The sequence below is a fragment of the Nelumbo nucifera genome, chromosome 8 (assembly GCF_055504915.1).
Source record: "Nelumbo nucifera cultivar China Antique chromosome 8, China Antique-T2T, whole genome shotgun sequence".
Classification (NCBI taxonomy): domain Eukaryota; kingdom Viridiplantae; phylum Streptophyta; class Magnoliopsida; order Proteales; family Nelumbonaceae; genus Nelumbo; species Nelumbo nucifera.
In genome coordinates, this window is record NC_142656.1 from 13,397,094 (window position 1) to 13,405,553 (window position 8,460).

At 36.4% G+C, this 8,460-nt stretch overlaps 1 pseudogene; it reads left to right on the forward strand.

The window, feature by feature from the left end:
• The first annotated feature begins 4,832 nt into the window (after nt 1-4,832).
• LOC148789638 (high mobility group B protein 10 pseudogene) lies at nt 4,833-7,741 on the forward strand (annotated as a pseudogene).
• Nucleotides 7,742-8,460: the final 719 nt, after the last annotated feature.

Genomic DNA, 8,460 nt, shown 5'->3' on the forward strand with positions numbered 1-8,460 from the left:
AACTGAAATTATTTAACCTGAAAGATACAACGCAGCGCAGGAAGATGCAGGTGGCCAACGACACTCGGCAATGAATCAACGCCATTCGTGTTCGGAGCCTATAGAGAACGAAGAGGAGGACCAAAGCCTAGAGCCTGAAGGAACTGAGGAAGATGCAGCGTAGCAACGGCAGCCGCGGTACTCGACAACGAGTCAACGCCGTTCGTGACTTCGTGTTCGGTGTTCCTACTGGTGTTGGGTGAACTGGTGACATCTGGCAACCACGGCAGTCGAAGAGACGAACTGAACTGACGTCCGGCAGCCGCGGTAGTCAAAAAGACAAACTGAGGAAGATGCAACCCAGCAGCCGCGACACTTGGCAACGAGTCAACACCATTCAGGACTTTGTGTTCAGTGTTCCTGCTAGTGCTGGGTGAGCCGGTGACATCCGGCAACAGCGACAATCGAAGAGACGAGACTCTGGACTCTGTTTTGGAACTGGAATACAATTAGACGAGAGTCCCCATGGCAAGTCGAAAGAGATAGGAATAGAGAGAAAGGAGAAAGGGTCTTAGTCTTTGACAGAGTGATTGTCTGACTCTTAGATGCCCGCGTGACAAGAAAGTTTATTGTCTAAGGCGTTTTGCAGTTTGCATATTTTAGAATTTGGCAAATAGCCAAATATGCTTCTTAATTTATTAAATATTAATATAAAATTAAATTATAAATTATAATATTTAACCAGTTTTTTTTGGTTAACCGATTTATCGTCTGATAACCGAAACCGAAATCCGAAATACAAAAAACCAAAAAAATATGAACCCGACCAAAAAATCGATTAAGCTGAACCAATTAAACCAAAACCGTTTTTCATTTTTAATCGAATTATGCTCACCCCTATTCCCAATGACAACTACATGTGGCTATGAGCACCATGCAAGGATGTAAGGATGGTTTTGTGAGGATTGAATATGATTTCCCATACATTCTTATGGTGACGGGATCTGCTCCTCACAAATGAACGTCTTACAGGCACATCCACCATGCATTGAAAACATCTCCCGTGAATAATAATTAACAAATACAAGAGATGATCCCAAATGCATGATAAGATGTGCATGTGAAGCGCGGAGCAGATCCTATCTCATCCTTACGGGCTGCATGTAATAACTTGTTGGCACGTTATTGCGACCATATTGTTATTAGGCAGATCCTGACAAGTTCAGATTTCATTTTGACAAAACCGTTCTTACACCATCCTCAGCTTTTTGCAGTCGTACAATGAGAATATATCTGTATTTATATGTTTTTATTTATGGGTTAATATTCCAAATGTATGGCCACGTGGGACTGTGAAGACGTGCGAGGATGAAATCTGATTTAGACCTAAACCCCACTTTGTGTGTAGGGCGAAGATTAAAGATGAGAGCATGGGATTAAAGCTTGTCATGGGTTGGACATAAATTGTATTCTACCCATTTAATTTTTTTTTTTTTATTGAAAAGAACAAAGCATCTATTAAGTTGGTGTTTGGGGCCCACTTTGATTTCTCAGAAATTGATGCCACATCAACGATACAAAAGTACCTGATTATTTGGCGTTTGGTGAACCGATTTTTCAAAGGTTGCGTTTGATTTGATGGAATATTTTTATGGGATGGGATAGCATGGGATGGGATGAGAAGAGAAAGATAAAATGGGTGGAAATTTTTCATGTTTCATTGTTTGGTTGGAAAAGGGAAAATCAACCCTAATAACAATTATTAATTAGTTTTGTAATTAATTATTTATCTAATTAATAGTAAGATTTAGTTAATTAATTATTAATTAAGAATTAATATTCCCTTTTTAATTAATTTTATTTTATTGACATTTATTATGAATTAATTAACAATTTATATATTTTATTATTCATTATTTTAATTATTTAAGGTTTTTAATATTTATTAACTATTTTGTTGTTGATTGTTAATTAATTATTCATTAAGTAATAATACTTTTTATTATTAATTATTAATTATAAAATTAATAATTAGTTAATTAATTATTAACATTAATCATTATTTTAACTTTTTCAGTTTATATTTTATTTTATGAATACTTATTACTTAATTAATAATTTTTATTTTTATTGTGAAATACTAATTAATTGTTAAATTATTTTTAATTGATTAATGTTTTATTTATTAATTATATTAATTTATTTATTATTTAGTTTAATTAAACTATTTTATCAATATGTAATGAAATAATTAATCATTTGTGAATAGGCCATGGTTTGAATATTAACTCTTAGAAATACTACATGGAAGATGTTTTTTTATTAAATAAGCTCCCCAATCAATTCTCACTTGTGTCCCACCAAAACGGTAGGATTTCACATCCCATTCCCAAGAATGGGATCTATAATCTCACATTTTTTCATCCCATCTCATGACATCCTTCAAACCAAACATGAGAAGGAAGAATATTTTAGGATATTTCATATTTTCCCTTCCCATCCCACAAAGCAAAGAGAGTCAAATTGATAAGAAAACGATTATTAAAATTGGGCTATAGGAAAATCAACAAATTTGATGATTCGTCTTTTTAAGCCGATTCTAATTATTTTTTAATGATATAGCATTTGATATGGATAGGGGATATAATTCCTACAAACATAAAAATCACTATTGATTATCACTACTAAACAAACTCATAAGTAATTTATAAGAAATTGGCTGACATGGTAGAAAGGGTGCCAAATAAACAATTTCTCTAATTTTTGAGAAATCAATGATCTCACTAAGTTTTGAAAAGTCCCATAGAAGCAATTAGCATCGATCCCAAACACCTCCTAAATCAAAGGAAGGTCATGTACAAGGAAATGGAATGGTGTAAAATAAGGTCCCTATATAGTTGGAAATGAGCCACAACCACATTATAGAACACTCCCTCACATTTTTTACCAACTAATGCAATAAATTTTGTAGTCCACAACCCACATAAGTGGTATATCGAAAAGCCAAGTCCTAGGCTTCTTTTTTCTCCTTTAGGGATTTTCTCTTTTAAAGCTTCAATACAACTAGGAGGGATAATGGTACACTGCAAACACACATTAGACAATGCATAAAAGCTTAGACAAAACTATGGGCCAAAGTGTTATACTGTTATACTCATTACAAATATACTGCAATGAGATCAACCAACCGAAGAGAATATATATATCATATAAAGTAATACGTCTTGCAAGTCATATAAAAGTTAAATCTAAATACCATATATCATATATGGTTAATACTTGCAAATATAACACATGCTCTTATATTAATAGTAGTTAATGAATGTATTCTATATAATCTGATTTGGACAATAAATCGGCCAGGGTCCGGTTCTTGGGTCAAACGGTCGGCCCATTCTGACCAAAAATTAAAATAAAAATAAAAAAAAACAGTCAAAACCAGCGAACGGTTCAACTGCCCAAGTCAATTTTTTGGCAAATATCCGATTTTGGAGAAAAAAGGAACCCAATCACCTAACCAGTTTCCAGTTTTTCTGATCCGACCATTCAGTCCGGTCTGATTTTGAAAACCACGATATAACCAAATACTTCTAAATAAAGCTTTTGTACTGATTTTGGATAAAGCGGATTAGCTTCTGAATCTTTTGATCCTTACGGGATATCTAAAGCCACCTTATGGGAAGAGAAAATTTCAGAAACAAAGAAGCACAGACCTGTCATCCATAGTGAATGGAAGCCATTTCCACCTTTTTAAAAGGAGAAAAAGTTTATTTATTTATTTATTTATTTTGGGAGGGGTTCAATGGGTCCAAGTTTCTTCCTTTTGAGACATTAAAAGTTTCTTTCTTCTGGTCATTGGTATATTAAACTTTTTAGTGTTATTGATGTATTTTTGTGTTATATTGAAGTTTTTATAGTGTTTTTATGCGTATCTTAATTTTTATGTTATATCTCGATATATATCTTAAAATTGCCTTCCCGATATGCTAAGTGTATCCGATACTTTGAATCTTGACTCAAAGATATAAAGGAGAGTGTTCAGTCATGCCCTTTTTAAGCCAACCGCCATTCAGTGCATTCCACAAGTTACATAATTATAATGTAAAAAAAAGGTATTTTATTTTATTTTCCTAGCAATACAGTTGTTCATTTTTATTGGATGCTTAACAAAGTCAATAAATGAATTTACGTAGAAGAGAAAATCTTTTCCCAAGAGACTAATATTTTCATGAATTTTTTAAGCCTATATTTTTTCATTACATTCTGAGCTTATTTTAAATTTAAAATCCATTTAATTTATAGTTAGAATGGGAATCAAAATCATAATCAGCTGGAATGTATTCTTATTCCCAGAGGAGAAAGGAATCCCTTAAATGGATAAATGAAAATAAAATTCTAATTCGTCCAATCAAACGATTGAAATCAGAATCAGGATGGACCATTCGGATTCCCATTCCAATTCCGATTCTAAACCCTATTTCAATGAACCAAACACACCTTAGTTTATCAATAATATCGAATATTCCTAAATCCATGGTTAAGATTTGATCCAAATTCGAGTACAAAGGAATCGAATTTGAATCCAGTATTCAAATTTGGCCGTCAGCGTTCAACAGTGTAAGTTCGCCGGCTCTTGCATTGCAATTTGCAAATTGTCTTTCCACACAGTTTCCACAACAGCACGATGCGACAGAGATGTAAATTCCGAGCGATAACGACACGTGTCGGTAAAAAAAATACTTCGAAACTTCATGCAAAGCAACCGAGTTCCCGTTTGGTAATTTCCTGCAAAGAAAACATGCTCATGGACCCAGCATTTAAACGACACGGGATCTATTCCTCACAAATGGGCGCCTCACATACACATCAGTTCATCAAGATATGTTTACGGTACATATTTTCTTTTGTTGGGATTTGGGAAAGATATTTCAAAAAATATCACTTGCTATGGGCCTTTGCCGGTTTCCTCACATGTTGTCGGTCCAAGTCTCCGCCTAATCTTAAAAGCAAGAGAATACCGGAGTAGACGGTAAAAAGCGCTTAAAAAAGCAAAAAGCGCGGGCCGCGGAGAACTTGTTCTGCTCAGACCGCCACATGTACAATCCTATCCATTCCTCTCGTCTTTCCTTTAAAATACTAATAAACTCTTGTACATTCATCCTCCCTCTCTGGTCTCTATTTCTGTATCTCTGTATCTCTCCCTCATGGCGACCACTCTCCTGTCTTTCCGACCTACTGGAATCCAAGCTTGCGCTTCTTCGCCTCAGAGGAAGCCCGACCCAAATCGCCGGAAAGCCTCCTCATCCAACTGGTGGGCCCCACTCTTCGACTGGGCTGCCGATCCCGACTACATTGACGACAACAACAACAGCAGCGGCAACTCCGATGTGTCGGCAGATACAAATAATAGATCTGAAACGGGCTCCGAAATCGCACGCCCAAGATCTCGATTCGCTCCGGGATGCTTGACGGAAGAGAAGGCCAGACAGCTCAGGATAAAGACGATGGAGAACGCAAACTTCCACGACATCATGTACCACTCGGCGATCGCGTCCCGGCTCGCTTCGGATATTCCGAGTCGATCCGATCGGTGATGATCCTCGGCCTCTGGAACGTTTTCACTGCCGGTGAATCTTTCCGGCGTGCTTGTCTGGGAACAAATCTGTCGACACAACCGAAATTCCATTAGCTTCCTTTTTTTTCCTGTAATTATTTCTGGACTGTTTTAATTTTTAAATGGATATGATGAATGAACAAAGTTTAAAATCATCCCTGCTGATAATTAATCTAGTTTGCGATTAAAGGCGATGAGTGGCCTTACTCTGTTTACGCTTTAGTGAAGACTATGCGTAATGGAACAGGATACCCAAACCCAAAACAACAACAATCGTCGGATCACAAATCAATCAGACGATGAATTCATTTGTAAAAGTTTATGATCGATGGTTTTAATCTTCTATGGTTTAGTTGGATGAAAGTCCAACTCCACGTCTGACGAGTGACGTCGCAGCATCTTATAATGGAATTGAAGGATATAAAGTCAGTAATCTACTGCGATGGCGAGACCGCACCCGTTGACCAAGGATTCGGATAGGCTCCCCGACTTCCAGCCACATCTGAGTTCAATCGGATTATGAGAAGCTCAAATTCCTCGGAGTAATAATTAATCACGTGCATTGTAGTTAAGAAATTTTTATTCATTTTAGATATTATAGTAAATATGCATGTGCATTGTAAATGAAAATTTTAAATTATAATTATTATTAAATTTTTATTTTATATTTATCATAAATGATAAATATATAATATTAGAAATATTTTCAAATCTTTTTAACAAAATTCTATACTTTTTCATTTTTTTGTATTTTATAGGATAAATTATAAAAACCCCTTCTCTAAATCAGATAAGGAAAGACATTAAATTATCAAAATACCCCACTAAACTTTTTCTATTTTTTTTTTTATTACCATTCTCCCTTAAAACATTACTAACCAAAAAAAACCTTTAATCGTAATAGTTCATTCACCGCATCAAGCAAATGGGGGTGTTAGTTCGTTCACTCCCACCGTGACGAGAATCGTAACAATCGGAACAAACATCCCCACTGCCACCTCCAGCCGGCCTCAATTACTAGCAAATGGGGGTGTTTGTTAGTTCACTCCCTTCTCGGCATCATACAAGAAACCAGCGAGCAGGGCAGAGAAGATCGCCCAACTCTGACTTCTACCATCAACAGTGCGGGTAGGCCCCGGAATCTGCAAATACACTGGCTTCTACTGTGATCACTCATCGGAGGACAACAACGTCAAGGCACTTGTTGGTATTGACTTCAATGGCTACCACTACAAAAACAACAGTGGCTCCACAAACACCACCGAACAACACATATGAAGAATCAAACCCTTCTAAGCTCTACCCTTGGCCAATTACGAAATACGAGGAAGTTGTTCATAGAAACACTTAAAGATCTTCACAGGTCGTTGGGAACTAAGTTTATGGTACCTACCATGGGTGGGAAGTTTCTAGATCTACATCGACTCACCACAGGGTGGTCTTGAGGAGGTTATAAGAGATCGCAAATGGAGAGATGCCATTACCGTTTTCAATTTCCCAAGCACCATTACTAACGCATCCTTTGCATTGTACAAGTACCACATATCATTGCTTCACCATTATGAACACTGTATTCCTTTCCTAAAAACAACCCTTCAATCCAGGCATCTAATTTTGTAGCCAAAAGCCCTGTCGGTTGCATAGGAGCCACACCATCTACTTGTGAGAAACAAACCACCATGGATGGGTTAGCAAAAACTTCAAAATTGAGTGTTAGTTGTCGGGTTACTGGGACAATTGATGGAAAATTTGACAATGGATATTTAGTGACTCTGAGTTTTGGTCCCAATAAGTTGAAAGGTGTCCTGTATCATGTTCCTCCTGAGTTACAGATGCCTCTGATTTCTTATACTTCAATTGTGATGTCCTGGGGTACTAATACTTCAACTATACCTCCTTGTTGTCACTAGAAAAGATCCAGGTTGGCATTGAAGGATCCCTCTCATCCTAAACCAAACAGGAGTGGTTACAATTTCTTTTTTTGCTGAGCATTATGCCTCACTGAAGCCTCTGCACCATGGGTAAGAAAAAGTCATCAGCAAGAAGATTGGACACCTATGGAGCAAACTGATTGAGGCTGAAAAACAGGTTTATCAGGAGAAAGGATTGCATGATAAAGAGAGATATCAAAGCGAAAATTTGGAGTAAAGAAAATTATCAAATGCTTGAAAACCTCAATATATATTGTTGAGAAAATGAATAACAAAAAACAGAGCAAGTAACAGTAGACACCAAATTTTAACGTAGAAAACCCCTCAATGTGAGGGTAAAAACCACAGAACTGAAGTCAAAATCATCCATTATCAGCAATGAGAATGAGATACAATGTTTTTCTATCTAGTGAGAATTTGATGATGACTATTAAGAAAACTCGTGTTCCAACGACAAAAACATCAATGGAATAAATAGCAAACAAGAAATCTCTTACCAAAGGTGGAAATACAGCAATGGAAGCAAGAAGAGATGCTGAAAAACGGACTTGTCTTCCTCGTTTCAGTCTTTGTAAATCTCCTTCTTCTTTCCAAAAATTTCTTAAAACCCCTTCTCTATTCTCTGTTATTTCATAGAGAGTTGCTGAAGTTAAAAGAGTGGAATATATGAACTCTCCCAATTCGTTGGACACCAAGAATACAAAAGGCTCTTCTTGTTGATTTTCCCTTTTTATCCTTTCACTTTCTTTCATTTTTGTCTTTCTTATTTATGGATTCCACCTCATGAGGAGGACAACCCAACATATCTGAGGTCCCTTTCTTGAGGTTATTGATTTTTCTTCATAGCTCTGTTTTCTGGCATCTTCCGGTGCAGATTGTGCTTATGGCATGAACCCGTTGATCAAGGCATTGGAATGAGAGGGAATCTGGAAGCAA